The sequence below is a fragment of the Triticum dicoccoides genome, chromosome 7B (assembly GCF_002162155.2).
Source record: "Triticum dicoccoides isolate Atlit2015 ecotype Zavitan chromosome 7B, WEW_v2.0, whole genome shotgun sequence".
Lineage (NCBI taxonomy): Eukaryota > Viridiplantae > Streptophyta > Magnoliopsida > Poales > Poaceae > Triticum > Triticum dicoccoides.
Genome location: NC_041393.1, coordinates 425,307,500 through 425,330,811, shown reverse-complemented (window position 1 = coordinate 425,330,811; position 23,312 = coordinate 425,307,500). Strand labels below are relative to the sequence as shown.

At 46.4% G+C, this 23,312-nt stretch overlaps 1 pseudogene; it reads left to right on the top strand.

Moving 5' to 3' along the window:
* LOC119338960 overlaps window positions 1–23,312 on the top strand; it is a 121,370-nt pseudogene that overhangs the window by 21,637 nt on the left and 76,421 nt on the right.

Sequence of the window (23,312 nt, the reverse complement as noted above, 5' to 3'; positions counted from 1 at the left end):
CGCGATGGGCTCGCGCGGGCCGGCGGCGGGGCGCGGTGGCTGGGCCACGTGGCGGCGCGGGAGTGGGCGGGAGCGGCGGCGGGGTGACGTGGCGATCTGCCATTGGCCGGAGTGATGTGGCTGGCGGCGGTGGACGCGTCCGGCGGCGGGCGGACATGTCCGGCGGTGCGGAGAGGAGCGGGGCTAGGGTTGGACTGCGCGAAAAATCCGGGAGGGACACATATATATAGGTAGAGGGAGCTAGGAGAGTCCAAATGAAGAGCGGTTTTCGGCCACGCGATCGTGATCGAACGACCGAGAGCATGGAGGGGAGTTAGATGGGTTTTGGGCCACTTTGGAAGGGGTGTTGGGCTGCAACTCAAAGAGGGCTTAACGGTTACCCGGTTAACCGTTGGAGTATCAAACGACCTCCAAATGGCACGAAACTTGACAGGCGGTCTACCGGTGCTATACCAAGGCCGCTTGGCAAACCTCGGGTCATTCCGAGAACGTTTAACACCCGCACAAGAGAAGAGGAAAAAGGGGGACGCCGGAGGACATAGGAGTGCCGGATTGCAAAACGGACAACGGGGAAAATGCTCGGATGCATGAGACGAACACGAATGCGAAATGAGATGCACATGATGACATGGAAAAATGCAACACGCAAGCAAATGACATGGCAAAGATGGCGAATAACTAGCGAACACCTAGCGCATCGGATCCGGGGCGTTACAAAGCACTAGAAACATTCCTGCTGAGTAGAAGAAGAAAGCCCCAGTGCCTGAGATGGATGAAGAAGAACATGCTGAAGCCCAAGTGCTCAGAAAGCTTAATCCAAAGATTCCAAACTACAATGACACTCATCCAGTGGCAGAGGACATGAACATCAGAAAGGATGCCGGACTGAGACTTTGGAGACAGTTTGATCCATATGTTGTGAGAAGGAGAACTGATGTGGTCTATAGGTTCCACACCAAAGAACAACAAGATTTCTATGAGACCATTCTACTTTACAAGAAACCAATTGTCTGTGATATGAGATGGGTTAATTGGGAATATATTAAAGAGAATGAAGATCACTTTCCAGGTGTACATGATAGCTTCAAAGCTTGTGGAGTTGACAAGTATTTTGGAGAGAAGCTCACCAAATGGAATGATGAGCTAATCTTGCAATTCTACTCCACTGCTCATTTCTATCCAGATGGAAGGATAGTGTGGATCTGTGAAGGTACAATGTACCAGCCAACTGTTGAAGAATGGGCAAAGTTGATCAATGCCCCAGAAGACCATGAGGATGATTTGGATGTGTATGCCAAGAAGAGGAAAGACCACAACTCCATAGAAAATATGTATAAGGAAATTCCTGATAAAGCCCTGGAAACTCATAAGTTGGGCATAGTGAAATATTTGTTGTTTGGTCTGCCTACTATCAACACCATCTTAAGCCATACTCTGCTGCCCAAATCTGGAGATCATAGGATGATAAGAGGACATTCAATAAACTTGCTGCACATTTTTGATGTGCCTCAAAAATTCAAGGTCATGAGTCTAATTGTAGAGGCAATCAAGAGGACAGCTGCTGACCAGAAACGATCTTGTGGGTATGCTCCACACATTCGGGTGCTCATCAACTCAAAGATGGGCATAGGCACTTACTTGTTAGACAAGGAGCATTTACCTCTCTACCCAGAATTTGAAGACAACATAGTTGTAATGGATGAGGGTGAACCTTCATGAGTGCAAGAACAAGAGAAGAGAGATAAGGAAAAGATAGAAAAGATGCAAAGATGCCAAGTGCTGAAGCGGCATCTCAAGTGTTCTTGAAGAGCAAACAAGATCAACTTTGAGGATTGAGAAGCGCTTGGCCTCCCTGACTCAGAATCACGAGAGCTTGGAGAGGATCATTGACCAAAAACTCTATGATCTTGATCTGAAAGTGACTGAGATGCAGACAATAGTTGAGCAGCTCCAGGAGGAAGCAGAGGAGAAGAAAGGGAAGGCAACTACAAACGCTTTTCAGCGAGTGCCAATAGGTCAGAGGTCAGCTGCAGTGCCAGTACCAGATACTAGACCTACTACATCAGCACCAGCAGCTACATCCTTAGTGCCACCTCCAGCAGCCATTCCACCAGCTCCAGCTACATCAACTGATGCCTTCATCCTTGGAGTTGTCTCTACACCACCTCCCGAAGACCAAGCCTGAGAGACGCATAGCACTATGCATATTTTAACTTTTTGGTAACTTGTTGCCAAAGGGGGAGAAATATGTATAGATCATAGGCTTCGAGAGAGAGTGTTGCTTTTTTGTCTCTTTTGCTATTTCGTTGGTTGAACTTTATTGTGTGCTTGTTTGATACGTTACGTCCTTGTGTGAGATACTTGTATGATCATGTGTTTGTTCATATGCTACTTGAATGTTTGCTTGGATGATATTATCTCATGTATCCATATATGATCATTCACTTTGCTTGGTGATGAGTGCATTCTTTTAATTGCTATCATTTTGAGCGCTCCACCAAGATGTATGTGACATGGAAGTAACCCATGATACTAATCGATTGTGCATTTGTGCTATCTTTCCTATCACATACTTCTCAAAGCAACTATGTATTTCAATTTTATTATCATTTGTCAAAGCTTTGATCTATATGTTCTCATCAATTACCAAAAAGGGGGAGATTGAAAGTGTAACTATCCCTGGGTGCTTTTGGTAATGATTAACAACATATAGCTCATTGACCGAATGCTATTTGAAGATGAATATTTCAGGAAAGTTCAATGATTGGCATGGCATGGATTAGGAATGTGGACCCCTCAAAATGCTAAGGACAAAGGGTTGGCTGAAGCGCTATGTAGCGACCCGACCTCAGATGGTCAAGTCTTTGTGCTCAGGTGTCATCCCTGGATCAGTAATGCTGACACCACACAGTACTTCGAAGGATTTATAACAGAGTAGCAATCACACACTTATTACATCGTTTGTCCAAAAGATGACTTATTACAATAATCATGGCTTAAGGCCATCTAAATTACGATAACAGCGGAAGACTTGGAAGATAAGTGAGTCCATCAACTCCAACGGCATCACTGAGTATAGAACCACGACCTAAAAGCACCTTACTCGTTGTCTGAAAAGTCTGCAACATGAAAGTTGCAGCCCGAAAACTGGTCAGCACATGGAATATGCTGGCAATGTAACACATAGAGAATAATGAATGACAAGCCTATACTACATGCATATATGGCTGGTGGAAAAGCTCTATGGTTACAGTTTTGCATAAACCCAATTTTTCCCTACTACAAAGGAATAAATTTATTTAACTATCATGGTGGTTGTTAAACATTGAGAATGGTTGACAGCATCCTCAATCCCAATTAAAAAGTACTCATTAACAAACCCATCAATATTAAATCAGAGTAACATGTTGAGATACAAATGATATTTCAAGTACTAGATACTCAAAATGTCCATAACCGGGGACACGGCTAATCATGATTAGTTTGTACACTCTGCAGAAGTTTGCGCACTTTTCCCCACAAGACTCGATCGCCTCCGTTTGGTTTCTCGCACTACATGGTGTTTGAGAAACGGATGACCGAGACATAGTCTTTCAGAAGCGCTAGCACCTTACGATGGGTAGACCCGTAGACCTACATCCCCTACATCCCCTACATCTGCTAGTCCACCACTATAAGAGTTCGCACAACTTATTCAACTATGCCAGAGCCCATAATGGCTTGTGGCTGCACACGTAAGTTACTAGTATGAATTATCTTATGATCCCTTCGAGCCTGGGTGGCGGTCCATAGGAAAATCACACGGTACCCCCGGGATTTCCAAAAAAAACAGGCAAGTCCTGGTAACCCCAGGTGCCTCAATCCACCCAGATGTGTATTTAAGTTGCCACCTTAGATAAACCATTAATTTAACAAACTCACATCTATCATGGATAATCACTCACCCAATTCACGTCTACTAGCATAGCATGGCACAATAAGCAAACGTAGAAGTAACTCCCAAAGGTTTCATAAGTAAAACAGGTAATAGGTACTACCTCATCTACTTCCCATCCCACAATTTAATTAAATCCTAATCATGCAGTGTTTGAGGATTGATCTAATGCAATAAAACTGGGTAGTAGAAAAGTATGATCAAGTGTTACTTGCCTTGCTGATGATCCGCGAAACCTAGAGATTCGAAGTAACAAGCGGCGCACTCCAGGTGATCTATCGCAGACAAACAACAAGCATACAATAAGTACTCATCTAATGCATGGGTAAATCTCGAATAAAAGATCTAACCAGAAAGTTCATCTTAAGAACCCTGGTTGCAAAAGGAATCAAATCAAAATAAAGCAACGAAGTCAAACGACGAAAGAAATAACTCGGTTCTAGCAAGTTGAAACTAAGTCAAATTTTACAGTAGCAAAACTTTGTTTAAGTTGATTAGTCGGAATGGCGGTTTCGAGACGAAACTCCAGGCGCTTGAATCACCTGATTCCGATAAACGAGCGAAAAGAAAAACTAGAAAGAAGATCGGATCTGAAATCGCTATCAGAAAAATAGCGGAATAAATCCGAATAAAAAGAAAGACGATGAACGGTTAAACGAACGGACGTTCATTAACCGAGGCAAACCGGTGATCACGTTCGTTAAGACGAACGGTCCGGCGATCGCTCGCTAACAACAAAAACGGAAAGAAAACCGGCGAGAAAAACCGATCTAGGGTTTCGGAAAGAAAACCGAAATGAAAAACCGATCTAGAAAACCAGAACGGAAAACCGGAAAGAAAAACCGGAACGGTTTACGAGAAAAACTGAACCGAGGGGAAAAAAGGTGACGCGGCGCGGGGCTAGTACCTCGAAGAGGCGGCGAGGGGCTCCGGCGGCGGCGGCGCTGGGCGGCGGCGGCGGCACTTGGCGGCGGGGGTGGCAAGCGGCGGCGGCGGCGGCGCTGGCAGGTGGCGGCGTGGGTGAGGGGCGGCGGCGACGCTGGCTACTGCTGCACTTCGGGGAGGAGGAGGAGGGGTTTTGATTTGATGTGTAGAGGGGGGGTGCTTGGGTATTTATATTGGGGAGGGAGGGTTTTGCTTGGAGTAGGGATCAAGAATTGGACTAGGAATAGGAATCCTAGAAACAAAAAACGGAATAAAAGAAACGGGGTCCAAATCCTACTAGGATTTGCAAAAGGAAAAGGAAACAGGGGCGCGGCGGCCGTGGCGCGCGCGCGCGGCCTGGCGCGGCGGCTGGCTCGGGCGGGTGGGCCTTTGGCCCAGTCGCGCTGCGGCATTTTTTTCAAATGGTTTTGCGCGCGGAAAAATACAGAAAAGACAATCTACCGGACTCCAAAACTAATAAAGTAAATTTTCCCCTAAAAATGAGTCGAACAAAATGAACTTTTACCCGGGGCCTAAAATGCATTTTTGAAAATACGCAGAGAGAAAGAGGCGGGCACGCAGAGAGAAAGAGGCAGGCATGCAGAGAGAAAGAGGCACGCTGATAGAGAGAGTGAGATGAGGGGCAAAATGGTCCAGAAAAATGTCTGACTAACGGTCAAACGCCTTTGACCGGACGGAATTTGGACGGAAGGGCAAAAGCATAAGGGGATCAAACGCATTTGGACAAGACCATGGGTTTTTCGAAATTAGGGGCAAAACTGCCGAGTGGGACGCAACTAAGGGCACCAAATTAATTATCCATTTTCCCTAAGGCAAATAAACTCCGAGAAAATCCAAAATTTGATTTATTTATTAAATCTTCATTTTTCCTAAATTTTGGGAAAGTCGTATTATTCCCTCTCTTATTTTTGATATTGGAAAAATATTTGAAGATAAAATAAATAAGATCAAATGATCCTCTTTTCATAATTTGAGAGATCTCAAATACGAAAATTTCGAAACCTCCAACTCTCTCCGAGGGTCCTTGAGTTTCGTGAAATTTCCAGGATCAACAAATGCAAGAAAATATGATATGCATGATGATCTAATGTATAACATTCCAAATTGAAAATTTGGGATGTTACAAACCTACCCCCCTTAAGATGAATCTCGCCCTCGAGATTCGGGTTGGCTAGAAAATAGTTGAGGGTGGTCCTTGAGCAAATCTTCTTCTCTCTCCCAGGTGGCTTCATCCTCCATGTGGTGGCTCCACTGAACCTTGCAAAACTTGATAACTTTGATGCGAGTAACTCTGCTGGCATATTCGAGAATCCTGACTGGTTTCTCCTCATATGTTAAATCATCCTTCAACTGAATTGCTTCAAGTGGCACTGTATCTCTTAACGGTACCTCTGCCATCTCGGCGTGACATCTCTTCAACTGGGAAACATGGAATACGTCATGAACTCCTGACAGTCCTTCTGGTAATTACAACTCATAAGCAACTTCTCCCATGCGTTGCAAAATCTTATACGGTCCAACGAAACGTGGTGCTAATTTTCCTTCAACAAAACGCTTAACTCCTCGAAGTGGGGATACTCTAAGATAAACTCTGTCTCCAACTTCATATTCTATAGCCTTGCGTTTTGAATCCGCATAGCTCTTCTGTCTGGACTGGGCTACCTTGAGCCTGTCGCGAATCAACTTAACTTTCTGTTCAGACTCCTTAATCAATTCCGGTCCAAACAACGGACGGTCTCCAACTTTGTCCCATGACAACGGTGTCCTGCACCTCCTTCCGTATAAAGCTACGAAAGGTGCCATCTTCAAGCTGGTTTGGTAACTGGTGTTATAAGAAAACTCCGCATACGGCAAGTTATCGTCCCACCTAGATCCATAATCTAGTACACAAGCTCTTAGCATATCCTCCAAAATCTGATTGACTCTCTCAGTCTGTCCATCTGTCTGCGGGTGAAAAGTTGTACTGAACTCCAGCCTGGTTCCCAATGTTTCGTGCAACTGATTCCAAAACTTTGAGGTAAATTGGGTTCCTCTATCTAATACGATACTCCTCGGAACTCCGTGCAGACACACAGTTCTGGTCATGTGTATCTTTGCCAACTTAGCACCGCTATAGGTAGTCTTAACTGGAATGAAATGGGCTACCTTCGTCAAGCGGTCGACTATAACCCAAATTGAGTCATAGCCTGAACGAGTCTTTGGCAAACCCGTGATGAAATCCATGCCTAGTCTGTCCCACTTCCATTCGGGTATCGGCAATGGTTGCAACAATCCTGCTGGCTTCTGATGTTCTGCCTTCACTCTCTGACATACATCACAAACTGCTACATACTCTGCGATATCCTACTTCATTCCGGTCCACCAGAACGTTTCCTTCAAATCCAAATACATCTTGGTATTTCCTGGGTGAATCGAATAGGGTGAATCATGTGCCTCTTGCAGAATTAACTTCCTGATCTTTGGGTCATTTGGCACATAAACACGGTCCTCAAACCATAGGGTATCGTGCTCATCCTCATGAAATCCCTTTGCTTTTCCTTCGCTCATTTTCTTCTTTATATCCATGATCTCCTTGTCATTTTTCTGAGCTTCTCTGATTTTATCCATCAAGGTAGACTGAATCTCCAATGCTGCTACATAGCCTCTCGGAACTATTTCCAAACATAGCTCACGAAGATCTTCTGCTAACTCCTTAGGTATTTCTCCCGTCAATAGAGTATGGACATGGCTCTTGCGGCTCAATGCGTCAGTTACTACATTAGCCTTTCCGGGATGATAATGCAAGCTCATATCATAATCCTTGATGAGTTCCAACCCTCTTCTCTGTCTAAGGTTTAACTCCTTCTGCGTGAAAATGTACTTAAAACTCTTGTGATCCGTGTACACCTCACAATGATTTCCAATGAGGAAATGTCTCCATGTCTTCAATGCATGCACTACGGCTGCTAACTCCAAATCATGTGTGGCATAATTTAATTCATGAGGTTTCAGTTGTCGTGAAGCATACGAAACAACTCTTCCTTCCTGCATAAGCACTGCTCCAAGTCCTCGACGTGAAGCGTCGCAATACACCTCATAATCCTTGGTCTGATCTGGCAAAAATAGCACTGGTGAGGTAACCAATCTTTTCTGCAACTCCTGAAAACTTGTCTCACAATCCTCAGTCCATATGAACTTGGTATCCTTTTTCAGCAACTCCGTCATAAGTTTTGCAATCTTTGAGAAATTTTCAATGAATCTCCGGTAGTATCCTGCGAGTCCAAGAAAACTCCGGATCTCTCCAACTGTCGTTGGTGCTTCCCAATTGGTTACGGTCTCAACCTTTGTGGGGTCAACTGCTATACCTTCTCTGGATATAACATGTCCAAGAAATCCAACTTCCTTTAGCCAAAATTCACATTTGCTGAACTTGGCATATAACTGATGTTCCCTCAGCTTCTCCAAAACCAATCGCAAATGTTCCTTATGCTCCTCTTCATTCTTCGAGTAAACCAAAATATCATCAATGAACACCACGACGAACTTATCCAAAAACTCCATAAACACTTTGTTCATCAGGTTCATGAAATAGGCAGGTGCGTTAGTCAGTCCAAATGACATAACGGTATACTCATACAGTCCATATCTTGTGGTAAATGTTGTCTTAGGTATGTCCTGCTCTCGAATCTTCAACTGATGGTACCCTGATCGCAAATCGATCTTGGAGAACACTTTAGCTCCTTGCAAACGATCAAACAGATCATTGATCATTGGTAGTGGGTACTTGTTCTTGATTGTTACTGCATTCAATCCACGGTAATCAACAACCATTCTTAATGATCCATCCTTCTTCTCCACTAACAGTACGGGTGATCCCCAAGGCGAAGAACTTGGGCGTATATACCCTTTATCCAATAACTCCTTAATCTGCTTCTTGATTTCCGCCAAATCCTATGCGGGCATCCTGTATGGTCGCTTCGATATTGGGCCTGTTCCTGGCAATAGCTCAATCAAAAACTCGATGTCTCTATCCGGTGGCATTCCTGGCAATTCCTTAGGAAATACATCAGGGTAATCCTTCACCACTGGCACCTCTTCCTGCACAACTCCTGATAAGGAATTTACTTGATTCCTTTTTGGTCCATGGCGTGATACATACTTGATCCTTCTTCCTTCTGGTGTCGTGAGCAAAATTGTCTTACTTGCGCAATTGATGTTTCCTCCATACATCGACAGCCAATCCATACCGAGAATCACATCCAATCCTTGGGATTCCAGAACGATCAAATCCATCGGAAACACATGCCTTCCTATACTCAATGGCACTTGAAAACATCCTTGTCTGGCCGTGTACTTTGCTCCTGGTGAGCTTACTAGCATAGGTGTCATAAGAAGCTTAGTTGGCAGGCTATACTTTTCTACAAATCCCCTTGATATGTATGAATGCGATGCACCAGTATCGAAAAGAACAAGTGCAGTAAATGACTTAACCAAAAACTTACCGATTACTGCATCGGGCTGATCTTCAACCTCCTCCACATCAATGTGGTTCACCTGTCCCCTGTTGAAAGGGTTTGGCTTCTTTCCAGAGCTTCCATTTCCACCTTGGCCTTCGGGACAATCATTTGCATAATGTCCGGTCTTGGAACACTTGTAAAAGGTGACATGGCTCAGGTCTTTCTTGGCTGGGGTTGATGGTGTGGTCCAGTTCTGGCCGTTGCTTCCTCCATTACCATTACCATTCTTATGGCCATTATGGTTGTGCGAACTACCTCCTCCATGGGTATGCTCAAACTGAACTCCCTGTTTAGGGGTATAGCGGGGCTTCTGCTGGGCTCCAGAGTTATACTTCCCCTGTGCATACTTCCTCTTACAATTATCAATCTGCTGCTGCTTTCCTTCAATCATGAGGGCGCGGTCTACCAACTCCTGGTAGTTATTGAATCTCGCTACCATCAACTGCATGCTTAACTCATCATTCAGTCCTTCCAGAAACTTCTCCTGCTTAGCTGCATCTGTAGCAACGTCATCTGGGCATAATGTGCTAACTTACTAAAATCATCCACATACTGGCCAACAGTCCTTCCTCCTTGGCGTAAGTTGCGAAACTCACGCTTCTTCATGGCCATAGCTCCTGCTGAAACATGGGCAGTGTGGAAAGCTTGCTGAAACTGATCCCATGTGACAGTGTCTACAGGGTAAGTGGCTGTGAAATTCTCCCACCATGCTGCTGCGGGTCCGTCAAGCTGATATGCAGCAAACTTCACCTTCTCACCATCTGTGCATCCTACAGTGGTCAACTCCCTTCCTATCTTGCGGAGCCGATCATCTGCTACAATCGGCTCGGTGCTACTGGAATACACCGGCGGATTCAACCTAAGGAAACGGGTCAAGTGATCCGCAGGTGGTGGTGGTGGTGGTGGGTTGTTGTTGTTGTTGCCTTGGTTCTGTACCAATGTTTGAATCAAAGTATTCTGCTGCTGAATCAACTGAGTGATCTCTGGCAGGAAAAACACTCGGAGTCGCATCTCAGAGGCATCTGAAGGGTTTAGAAAAGGTGAGAAATTAAGAATAGAATGAGGTCTAAGGAGAAAACACTACCCAAATGCTTATGAGACAAATGCACACAAAATCACTTCATTCATTTCAAACAAAGGGCATACAGTGGTCTAACTATCGCAAAAGTGCTTGTACGATAATGTTTACATGGAGGGATCACTACTAATATATGGTGGTCATCTATTAATTTGAACCGATGGAAGACTCCATGATGTCTGCTCCAGCTTCGTCTTCAAAGTCGGGTTCACTTGTATCCGAATCGGTGTCGTTGATGATGATGTAGTTGCTCGGACAGTCGACGTACTTGTCTTCATTCTTGAGCTCTAACTTCTTCTTGAGTTCTGCAATCTCATACTTAAGACCGCTGTTGTGCCTTACGACAGCTACGATCTCGTCCATGTAGTCCTTGCGTAGAGTCTTCAGCTCTCCTTCAAGTTCGATGATCCTTCCCTTCGCATTCTTCAACTCTATCATATCATTGCACATCTGGTTTTCCTGGCATCGAATGTGCTGGTTTAACTCCTGGATGTAAGCTGCAATGGATCTATCCTTCCTGGTGCTGACTATCTCCCAGTCTTCATTCCTCCGTCCGCAAATCTGGTAGATAGTGTCCTTGAGGTCTTCTTGATAGCTTCTCCAATGCGTCCCATGGTGATATGAGCTGCCATGCTCTTGCCCAGACTCCAGGTTGGTGCACTGAAAACACTATCTATGGGCTTGGTGATTGGCGCGAATGTCCTTCTCGGAACGTGAGCTTGAATCTTCCAGCGCTCCTCTTCAGGCAGAGTGGCGTTGAAAATCCCGGTGAAGCTTGGTAGTCCAATGTTCAAGTACTTGGCTACTTCCTTCAAGTGGGATCCAAAAGGTGTGCCTTCATCCGGTTGAGCGTACTAAATCTTTGCGTCCGTCATCCTAAAAGAGTGGAAAAGATGAGGAGTTAGAAAATGAGAAGAGAATAGTGATCTATGGCTTTAACTTAGTGGTCGTGTCCTACAGTCAGCGTGTGCTCTGATACCATCTCTGTAGCGACCCGACCTCAGATGGTCAAGTCTCTGTGCTTAGGTGTCATCCCTGGATCAGTAATGCTGACACCACACAGTACTTTGAAGGATTTATAATAGAGTAGCAGTCACACACTTATTGCATCGTTTGTCCAAAAGAGGACTTATTACAATAATCATGGCTTAAGGCCATCTAAATTACGATAACAGCGGAAGACTTGGAAGATAAGTGAGTCCATCAACTCCAATGGCATCACTGAGTATAGAACCACGACCTAAAAGCACCTTACTCGTCGTCTGAAAAGTCTACAACATGAAAGTTGCAGCCCGAAAATGGGTCAGCACATGGAATATGCTGGCAATGTAACACATAGAGAATAATGAATGACAAGCCTATACTACATGCATATATGACTGGTGGAAAAGCTCTATGGTTACAGTTTTGCATAAAGCCAATTTTTCCCTACTGCAAAGGAATAAATTTATTTAACTATCATGGTGGTTGTTAAACATTGAGAATGGTTGACAGCATCCTCAATCCCAGTTAAAAAGTGCTCATTAACAAACCCATCAATATTAAATCAGAGTAACATGTTGAGATACAAATGATATTTCAAGTACTAGATACTCAAAATGTCCATAGCCGGGGACACGGCTAATCATGATTAGTTTGTACACTCTGCAGAGGTTTGCGCACTTTTCCCCACAAGACTCGATCGCCTCCGTTTGGTTTCTCGCACTACATGGTGTTTGAGAAACGGATGTCCGAGACATAGTCTTTCAGAAGCGCTAGCACCTTACGATGGGTAGACCCGTACACCTACATCCCCTACATCTGCTAGTCCACCACTATAAGAGTTTGCACAACTTAGTCAACTATGCCAGAGCCCATAATGGCTTGTGGCTGCACACGTAAGTTACTAGTATGAATTATCTTATGATCCCTTTGAGCCTGGGTGGCGGTCCATAGGAAAATCACACGGTACCCCCGAGATTTCCAAAAAAACAGGCAAGTCCTGGTAACCCCAGGTGCCTCAATCCACCCAGATGTGTATTTAAGTTGCCACCTTAGATAAACCATTAATTTAACAAACTCACACTATCATGGATAATCACTCACCCAATCCACGTCTACTAGCATAGCATGGCACAATAAGCAAACGTAGAAGTAACTCCCAAAGGTTTCATAAGTAAAACAGGTAATAGGTACTACCTCATCTACTTCCCATCCCACAATTTAATTAAATCGTAATCATGCAGTGTTTGAGGATTGATCTAGTGCAATAAAACTGGGTAGTACAAAAGTATGATCAAGTGTTACTTGCCTTGCTGATGATCCGCGAAACCTAGAGATTCGAAGTAACAAGCGGCGCACTCCGGGTGATCTATCGCAGACAAACAAAAAGCATACAATAAGTACTCATCTAATGCACGGGTAAATCTCGAATAAAAGATATAACTAGAAAGTTCATCTTAAGAACCCTGGTTGCAAAAGGAATCAAATCAAAATAAAGCAACGAAAGTCAAACGACGAAAGAAACAACTCGGTTCTAGCAAGTTGAAACTAAGTCAAATTTTATAGTAGCAAAACTTCGTTTAAGTTGATTAGTCGGAATGGCGGTTTCGAGACAAAACTCCAAGCGCTTGAATCACCTGATTCCGATAAACGAGCGAGAAGAAAAACTAGAATGAAGATCGGATCTGAAATCGCTATCAGAAAAATAGCGGAATAAATCCGAATAAAAAGAAAGACGAGGAACGGTTAAACGAACGGACGTTCGTTAACCGAGGCAAACCGGTGATCACGTTCGTTAAGACGAACGGTCCGGCGATCGCTCGGTAACAACAAAAACGGAAAGAAAACCAGCGAGAAAAACCGATCTAGGGTTTTGGAAAGAAAACCGAAACGAAAAACCGATCTAGAAAACCGGAACGGAAAACCGGAAAGAAAAACCGGAACGGTTTACGAGAAAAACCGAACCGAGGGGAAAAAAGGTGACGCGGCGCGGGGCTAGTACCTCGAAGAGGCGGCGAGGGGCTCCGGCGGCGGCGGCGGCGGCACTTGGCGGCGGCGGCGGCAAGCGGCGGCGGCGGCGCTGGCAGGTGGCGGCGTGGGTGAGGGGCGGCGGCGGCGCTGGCTACTGCTGCGCTGCGGGGAGGAGGAGGAGGGGTTTTGATTTGATGTGTAGAGGGGGGGGGGCTCTTGGGTATTTATATTGGGAAGGGGAGGGTTTTGCTTGGAGTAGGGATCAAGAATTAGATTAGGAATAGGAATCCTAGAAACAAAAAACGGAATAAAAGAAACGGGGTCCAAATCCTACTAGGATTTGCAAAAGGAAAAGGAAACAGGGGCGCTAGCTCCCTGGCGCGGTAGCACTGGCACGCGCGCGCGGCTTGGCGCGGCGGCTGGCTCGGCCGGCTGGGCCTTTGGCCCAGTCGCGCTGCGGCATTTTTTTAAAAATGGTTTCACGCGCGGAAAAATACAGAAAAGACAATCTACCGGACTCCAAAACTAATAAAGTAAAATTTCCCCGACTCCTAAAAATGAGTCGAACAAAATGAACTTTTACCCGGGGCCTAAAATGCATTTTTGAAAATACGCATTTTTCCCTAAGGCAAATAAACTCCGAGAAAATCCAATATTTGATTTATTTATTAAATCTTCATTTTTCCTAAATTTTGGGAAAGTCATATTATTCCCTCTCTTATTTTTTATATTGAAAAAATATTTGATGATAAAATAAGTAAGATCCAATGATCCTCTTTTCATAATTTGAGAGATCTGAAATACAAAAATTTCGAAACCTCCAACTCTCTCCGAGGGTCCTTGAGTTGCGTGAAATTTCTAGGATCAACAAATGCAAGAAAATATGATATGAATGGTGATCTAATGTATAACATTCCAAATTGAAAATTTCGGATGTTACACGCTAAGGCTCAAGACTCTACATTTTATTTTTAGTGATCCAAGATCACATTGAGTCAATAGGAAAATCCAATACTATTAAAAGGGGATGAGGGGTTGCTTAATGGCTTGCTTGCTCAAGATGCTTAGTGGTATGCTCCAAAGCCCTCAACCACTTTCTCATATCCACATATATCCCAAACTAAAAGTCAAACTCGGCCCCACTGATTTGATCTATCCGGCGCCACCGAGTTCATTTGACATAGCCACTGCCACAAACCCTAGTCACTTCGGTCTCACCGATAGGTATCTCGGTCTCACCGAGATGGGATAGCAAACTCTCTGTTTCCCTTCATAACGTTTCGGTCTAACCGAGATGAGCGATCGGTTCCACCGAGTTTGCAATGCAAACTCTCTGTTTCCCCTTCATAACATTTCGGTCTCACCGAGATGAGCGAATCGCCTGACCAACTGTCTGGATAGCTTATTACCAAAGTTGGTCCCACCGAGTTTGTGTAATTGGTCTCACCGATATTACGTTATGCCCTAACCCTAAAGAAATTGGTCCCATCGAGCTCATATGTTGGTCCCACCGAAATGCCTAACGGTCACATTATGAACTAAATCAGTCCGACCGAGTTTTCTGATTCGGTCTCACCGAGTTTAGTAAATTGTTTGTAACGGTTAGATTTTGTGTGGAGGCTATATATACCCCGCCACCCTTCCTTCATTCGTGGAGAAAGCCATCAGAACATGCCTACACTTCCAGCATTCATTTTCTGAGAGAGAACCACCTACTCATTTGTTGACGTCAAGATATTCCATTCGAACCACATAAATCTTGATCTCTAGCCTTCCCCAAGTTGCTTTCCACTGAATACATCTTTCCACCAAATCCAATCCTATGAGAGAGAGTTGAATGTTGGGGAGACTATCATTTTAAGCACAAGATCAAGGAGTTCATCATCAACACACCATCTATTACCTTTTGGAGAGTGGTGTCTCCTAGATTGGTTAGGTGTCACTTGGGAGCCTCCGTCAAGATTGTGGAGTTGAACCAAGGAGTTTGTACGGGCAAGGATATCGCCTACTTCATGAAGATCTAGCGTAGTGAGGCAAGTTCTTTGTGGGTGATGGCCATGGTGGGATAGACAAGGTTGCTTCTTCGTGAACCCTTCGTGGGTGGAGCCCTATGTGGACTCACGCAGCCGTTACCCTTCGTGGGTTGAAGTCTCCATCAACGTGGATGTACGATAGCACCACCTATCGGAACCACGGATAAAAAATCTCCGTGTCTACATTGCGTTTGCTACCTCAAACTCCTCCCTTTTACCTTCATGTGTAACGTTTTACATTCCACTGATATACTCTTAGAATTGCATGTGTAGGTTGATTGCTTGACTTGTGTAAACTTGATAAAATCTGCCAAGACATAAAATTGGGAAAAGGCTAGATTTTTATTTCGTCAAGTAGTCTAATCACCCCCCCTACAACGGGACGGCGTAGCGCACCGCGATGTCCTTGACGAACCGGATGGCTGTCGGCCCGTCTAGCTTCTTGATCGGTCACGCCTTGATCTACTTGGTAAACTTGTCCACGGCCACCAACGAGTGCGTTATGCCGCCTCGAGCGGTCTTGAAAGGTCCCACCATGTCGAGTCCCCACACCACAAAGGGCCAGGTGATCGGGATGGTCTGTAGTGCTAAAGTCAGCTGGTGGCTGCACTTGCTGAAGCGAGGGCATCCCTCGCACTTGAGGAAAAGCAATTCGGTGTCTTGGAGGGCCGTGGTCTGGTAGAAACCATGGTGGAAAGCCTTGACCACCAGGGACCTTGAGGCGGCATGGTGCCCGCACTCGCCCAGGTGCATGTCGAGGAGCATCTCCATGCCCTTGTCCTGCTTGACGCAGCATTGGAAGACACCTGTCAAGCTGCGCTTGACGAGCTCATTGTTGATGATGTTGTAGGTGGACGCCCGACGATGAATCTGTCGGGCCTCAGTCTCGTCCATGGGGAGGACTCCATTCTCCAGATACTCTGAGATTGGAAGGGCCAATGATGGAGCCATCACCACGGCGAAGATGACCACCATCATGGGCTCTAGGGTGGCAACCCCCTAGCTGGATTTGGTGGCTGGGTTAAGTATGGCAGCTCCCAGGCCGGGTTCAGCAGTCCTTGGGTCGGGTTCCGCAGCTCCCTGGACCAGGTTGGTGTCGGCATTTGCCGAGTTGGACGCGGCAGTCCCCGGGTCGGGGTCGACAGTCCCTGGGCCGGGTTCTGCGGCTTCTAGGTCCGAGATGGAGACGGCTGCCCCCGAGTGTGGGCTTGTGACCGGCGGGTCCATGGCAGAGAGGGCCGCGGCCGGGTCGTCCGGGATGAAGATGGACTTGTAGTCCAGAGACGGCTTGACTGACGGCTTGTGCAGTTGCTTGAGGGAGACGCCGGACGGAATGGCCTCCCGGGATGAGCTAATCTTGGCTAGTGCGTCAGCGGCTTCATCTTCCGCGAGCGTGACATGGAGGAACTCACAACAGTTGAAGAAGCCAGAGAGCTACTGGATGAGAAAGCAGTAGCTGGCCATGTTGGTATCTCGGGCGTCGCACGCGCCGAAGCAGTGCTGTACCACCAGGTCCGAGTCGCCATAGCACAGGATGCGCCATATGCCGAGTTACTTGGCAAGTTGGAGCCCATGCGCAAGGGCTTTGTACTCGGCAACATTGTTGGAGGCGGTGAAGTGGATCTGGATCGCGTAGCGAAGCCGGTCGCCCTTCGGGGATGACAGCATGAGGTCGGTCCCCAAGTTGAAACGCATCTTGGAGCCGTCGAAGTGCATGCACCAGTGCGTTGAATTCGGGGCAACAACAGGTACTATGTGTCTGTCAATTCAACGAGGATGTCCTCCAGGGCTTGGGACTTGATCGTGGTGTGGGGCTCGTAGAGAATGGTGTGGCCGGGTAGCTCAATCACTCACTTGGCGACCCGGCCAAAGGCATCCGGCAGTCCATGATTTCGACGATGGGGGCCGTGCTGATCACGGTGACAACATGCTCTTGGAAGTACTATTTCAGTTTCCTGGTGGTAAAGTATACACCATAACACATCTTTGTTGTAGTGCGGGTAGTTTAGCTTGGAGGCAGAAAGAACCTCACTTAGGTAGTAGACCGGGCTCTGGACAGACTGGATCTTGGCCTTCTCTGGTTGCTCGACCACCAGCACCATGCTGACCGATCGTGAGGTGGCGGTAATATAGAGAAACATCGGCTCCTTGTCGGTTGGTGCGGCCAGGACAGGTGCGGTGGAGAGCATGTGCTTGAGATCCTGGAAAGCTTTTTCCTCCTTGTCGTTCCACTCAAACATCGTTGTCTTGTTCATCAGTTGATACAGGGCAAGGCCCTCTCACCCAGCCGGCTAAGAAACCGGCCCGAGGCCAAGCAGCTGTGAATTTCTGGACATCGCGCAGCTTGGCCGGCTTGCGCATGCGCTCGATGGCCTTGATCTTCACCAGGTTCGCCTCAATGCCGCGCTCTGAGACGAGGAAGCCTAGTAGCTTTCGGACCAGCATGATGAAAACTCCTGATTTCGGGCCAACATCGCCTCAATGCCGCGCTTCGAGACGAGGAAGCCTAGTGTGAGCTGTTGCTTGGTGTTCACCATGATGTCATCCACATAGACGTGGATGTCGCGGGCGAGCTGCGGCAGCAAGCACTTCTTCATGCAGTGCTGGAAGGTGGCGCCAGCATTCTTCAAGCCGAATGACATGGTGATGTAGCAATACGCCCCGAAGGGCATGATGAAGGACGTCTTCAGGGTGTTGGCCTGGTCTAGCTTGATCAGCTGATAGCCGGAGTGAGCATTCAGGAAGGACAGGAGCTCGCATTCGGTGGTGGAGTCGATGACTTGGTCGATCCGTGGGAGGGCGAAGGGATCCTTGGGGAAAGCCTTGTCCAGGCTAGTGTAGTCTATGCACATGGAAAGGTTTTATTCTTCTTCAGGACAAAGACTGGGTTGGCCAGCCACTCAGGGTGGAAACCTTCCATGCGGACGTGGAGTTTGTGCTCGACGAACTTCCTCAGAATAACCGGCATGTCCTTTGGGGTCCATGCAAAGATATCCCGGTTCTCATGGAAGAAGTCGACAAGCTCTCCTTCCTATTTGCTGTTGAGGCGGGTGCCCACGATGACGTACTTGCTGGAGTTGGGGTCCTTTGGTTTCAGCTTGACCTTCCTAGTTTCCTTCTAGGGCTAGAACAAGGCCTCGCCAGCCGGCTCCTTAGCCAAAGCCGGCACAGCCAGTATCTCCTTGGCCAGCGCGATGATCCGATCGAGCTGGTGCCGCTCCTCTTCTATGACCATTGACTCGGCCAATTTTACACTGGCTTGGGCGCATTCCAGTGACTTGCGATAGTCGCCGGCGACGGTGATGAGGCCCGTCGGACCCGGCAGCTTCATCTTCAGGTATGCATAGTGGGGAACCGCCATGAACTTAGTGAGCACCAACCGGCCTAGCAGCGCGTGGTACAGGCTGGACTGCTCCACTACCTCGAACCAGATTGGCTCGCGTCGGAAGTGCTCTTTGCCACCGAACAGGATCTCGAGCCAGATCCAGCCAATTAGGGAGCAGGAGTGGTCGGGAACGATGTGGTGGAAGATCATCCGGGGTGGCTGCAAATCCTTGGCCTGGAGGCCGAGCTTGGTCATGGTGTCACGATAGAGGATGTTGCTGCTGCTGCCGCCATCAATGAGGGCCCGCGAGAACATGGTGGTATGATGGTGGGAGTCGAGGTTGAGGGTGTAGCCACCGGGGTTCGGCATGACGTCCGGGTGGTCCTCCCGGGTCCAGGTGACCAGGCGCTATGAGCAATGCATATATTCTGGCTTGGCTAGCACGACGGTGTTCACCTCCTACCGGAGCAGGTGCTCGCTACGCTTGTCATCGTCGAGGCTGGTGAAAACGATGTAGCTTGCATTCTGGTCGAGGTAGACGTCATCGCTCATTATGCTGTTGGCCGAGGGCGGCGGCGGAGGAGGCGGAGGCGGCGGTCCCGCTCCCGGAGCCGGGGCTAGTGGAGATGGGATGTCGCCCCGCATGATGCGCTTGGTTATGGCACACTACCAACGCGTGTGCTTGGATGGCCTCGCACCGCTGTGATGTTTGCCAGGAGTGTCGAGCATTTCCTCGCACCGCTGAATTCTTCTCTATCGCAATCTCAACATTCTTGTCGAAGTTTTCTTCAGTTAACCTCCGTCTTTACTTTCTCTCCTCCATGGTCTCACCATAGTACCTCTTCCATGTGGCGTTGTCTCTGACACCATGCACACGTCCATACGATGGCCGAGTGTCCACCGAGAGTCATTTCAGTATGTTCAAAGCCTGGTTGAATGGGGTGTCCCACTTGGTCCTCGCCAACGCCTCAAACGGCAAGTCGTTTTCGGCCGCAATCCTGTGCTGCTCTCTTTGTAAAAGGAACAAGGATTGTTTACAAATATGACTAAATGTGCAGTCAAATTGATCAGGAACTAAAATTACTAGCAGTTTCATGAACTCCGTCATGACTGGGTCCGTCTCAAAAACCTTCTTGACGTGGTCCCAATGGCACCGGGCCCTAAGGACGTCATGCTCCTATGGGACGGTGAACTCCACCAAGGGGTCTGGGACGCCCAGACTTTTGCGTTCGCGTCCTCCTTGGCCCATATGGACCTCTTCCCCGCGTAACCACGGCTTCCGAGGTGGTGCCGCCCCTTGTTCCTCTGTTGAAGCCCCTTCATGTACTTCGACTTTTTTGGCATCTTCGGCATCGCAAGCCGCCTTGAATAGTTGAAACTACTCTTCTGTGATTGTCGGATTTTCCTTTACAATCTCGGAGTAGGGTTCCTTTTTGTCAATGGCGCGTTTCACCATTACTTTCCAGGCGGCCAATTCATCACTAAACTTGGTCATGATGCGTTGGTTTATGTTCTTCATTGCCAGATCATTCTATGGATAAGTATATTGGATTTTATCTTGGCTCGGGAACAATAATATCTTGTACAGCAGGGTTAGGAGGGAGTGCTTCATATTTGGCCTCTTCTTTAGTTTATCATCATTGATGGTAGCGCACGCCCGTACGATGCAACCTATTTGATTGCCATAGCAGGAGCGTGCTTTCACAGGTAGTTTTGGCTCAAAATTGCCGTCGTCCACCTCCGTGAACACTAGTATAGTAGTGAGGAGCTGGTTTCGGTACTATGGCTTTGCCAGTCTTGGTGCCGGTCTTGGCGCCGGTCTCAGTGCTGGTCTGGGTCTCAACGCCAGTCTCGTCGCTGCTCTTGATGTCTGTCTCGGATGAGCCAGGTGGGCCCAGCAACAACAATCCTTGATCGTTGGCAAGGTTCAAATATTCGTCTGCCGTTAGGTAGACGTTGTCGCAATCACCAAAACCCTGTTCTTCATTCTTGCTAGCCATGTTTCCTACGATTAAATCTAGTCAATTAATTCTAGACCTAGTAAAATGAATAATGACATAAAAAAGCCTATGTTTTGCAGGAACGTTGATTCTTTCCCGGTGCGGCAAATCCCATGCACTCGATATGTCCTGGTTTGTAGCACAAGTCATCCCGAAATTCAAGGAAAATTTCGTTATGACCTTTGCTAAAAAGTGGACAAATCGAGCACCTGAAATTTGGCGTCAACATTCCGACAAAACGTAGGCCACTCAGCTTCATTCCCTGGAAACAACAAAAGGCCACTTCGGCACAATCGAGGAATTTTTATATATCATGACCACTTCAATGTTTCACACTTCAAGAAAATCTACACATATTTCAAATTTTGAACCCTAGAATGCAATTCCAATTATGTCCTACTACCCTAACCCTACTGCCCTAGTACTTAAGCATCTACAAGTACTAACTAATGAGATGAACCCTAGCTAGCTACTTAAACATCTACAACTACTTAAGCACCCATTGATGAACCCTGGGAATTATACAATTACTTAAGCATACATTGGGTCTAGAACAACTATATAAGTACTTAAGCAACTATATGTACAACCCTATAATATATTTAGTTAACTACTTAAGCATATACAAGTATGTCCTAAAAATAATATCTAGTTAAGTACTTAAGCATATACAAATTTATCCTAAAAATTTAGTTAACAACTAATTTCATTCATTTAGGTCATTCATCTAACTTCATCTAATTAACCTAGTAAAACCATACTTCCATAACTAAAAAACATCTAATTAACATCTACTAGTACCACTACTACCCTAACCTAAATAACCTAAGTTAATTCCTAGGGTCCTGTTATATGTTGCTGCTCTACTGCCCTAACCTAATTAACCTAAGTTAATCTCATTAACATCTACTAGTACCACAACTGCTAATTCCTAGGGTTCATAACCAAATTCACCTAAGTTAATTAACCTAGATGGAATAACTGTTTAGGCATTTTCATAAAAAATTGCCCTAGCTAATTTCCAAGAAAACTGCTAATCATTTTTCCTAAATGCTAAAAAATGCCTACTGCCCTAAACAAATCTAGGGTTCATATGAACACCTAGGGTTCATATGAACATCAGCGTAGCAATAACATATGAATTGCGCCCTAGCAAAGAGATAGAGGAGGGTAGGGGAGAGGAGAGGGAGAGCCTTACTGTCGGCGGCGAGGGCAGGCACGGGCTCGGGCGGCGGAGGTCCTTGGCGGGCTCGGGGCGGCGGTGATGAGGTCGAGGGCGGGCTCGGGCAGCGGTGATGAGGTCGACGACGGCCTCGGGCGGCGGCGGTGAGGTCGAGGGCGGCCTCGGGCGGCGGCGGTGAGGTCGAGGGCTGCAGGGCGATCAACGATGGCTATGGAGGACTTGCGGGACAGTGGGAGGGGGAAAGGACTTAGCAAAACTTGGAGCCCGCGCGGCCGGGTTTAACTCAAAATAGCAGTAGCGCGTTTTGGCAAAACGCGCTATAGCTAAGTTAGCTATTGCGCGTTCTGCCAAAACGCGCTACTACTATGCCTTTCTCTTTTATTTTTATTTTTCTTTTGTTTTTCTTTACTTTTTCTCATTTGTCCTTTTTCTATTTCTTTGATTTCCATTTAATTTTCTACTTATTTTTCTATTTATTTTCTTTTTCATAGTAGTAGCTCTCTACATCAGAAACGCGCTGCTACAAAGTATTTGCCAGTAGCGTTCTTTAGGTAGAATCGCTACTACTATTCCTAGCCTACCGGCAACAGTGTGGAAATTATAGTAGTAGCGCTTTGCTGTGCGGACGCACTACTGCTTTAAGTATAGTTGTAGAGTGCTTTTGCGACAAGCGCTACTACTAAGTAGCAGTAGCGCCTAGCTTTGACCAGCGCTACTGCTATACCTCTATGTGTAAGGTTTTCCCTAGTAGTGGTACCATGGCTAATGTATTGTGTATTTCTTCACATTGTATTGACAACTATGGATAAAGAGACAAAGTTTATAATACGGTAAGCTTAGTATGACATCATTCATATCACAAAACAACTGAGAATTGACAAACAAGCAATTGTAACATTGTGTGGGCAAGTCCAGCACGGAACTAGATTACAGATCAAGATCAAAGGAACATCACTCCTCTCTTTTAAACCTTGTAAGGTGCAATGATATGCTAAGAAAATTGTGTACAAAATTGAAAATAGTAATAGACATTGGCTACAAACCATGTAGTTCAATGCACGAGTCAGAGTAAGTAGTAGTTAAAAGGCATGATGATTACGAACTTACAACAGCGGCTTTGACTGGTGTAGTCATGCCCTTCGTCTTGCTGGTGTGACAGTCCTTGAAGATTTCCACGACATTTGGTTCAGGTACTTTTTGGTCCTTGCGGGCTTTCCTCTACATTTGGAACAAGTCAATATAGATCTGACAATATGGAATAGGGAAAAGAGTGAAACAGCAGCTAATTACAAGATCCTCGAAGTGTGCAATATAGCTACGATATCCTGTTGTCTATTGGAATTTCACTTTCGTACAGTTGGCCATG